Below are 488 nucleotides of genomic sequence, written 5' to 3' on the forward strand. Positions count from 1 at the left end.
TGGTAAGAATTAGTATGAGATTCATTTAGGTTCATAAAAAAGGAAAAGCAATAGCCATTATTTATGGATTCATTTGGTCATAAAGGGCCCCAATCTACCTGGAAATCATTTGGACCCTACCCATATCAGAGGGATGGCTCCGGCTATGGGTGGCCCTATAACTACATTAGCCGGCCCTGACCTCATGTATGCATTTGTATTTTATTTTGCGAATGGCCAGCGAACATTCCACCCAGAGAACCCCACCGACGACTAACCTAGCGCCCACTTTCAGAAAATATGCCTTCTTTCCCTAGTAGAAAGGCATCCCCGCCAATTATCTGTTAACAGAGGAGATAAAACTACATTCCCTGTAGCTTGACTTGTGGTCGGGATGGCTTAGATTGTGTTCGAATACGTTATGCCACCGCTCGGTTTACTGCGCCCGCCATTGTGTTGAGAACCTGAGGCCTTTTAGGGAAAGTCGGTGCCGGCAACCCTCCGGAAGC

This window comes from Penaeus monodon, chromosome 19 (genome assembly GCF_015228065.2).
Source record: "Penaeus monodon isolate SGIC_2016 chromosome 19, NSTDA_Pmon_1, whole genome shotgun sequence".
Classification (NCBI taxonomy): Eukaryota; Metazoa; Arthropoda; class Malacostraca; order Decapoda; family Penaeidae; genus Penaeus; species Penaeus monodon.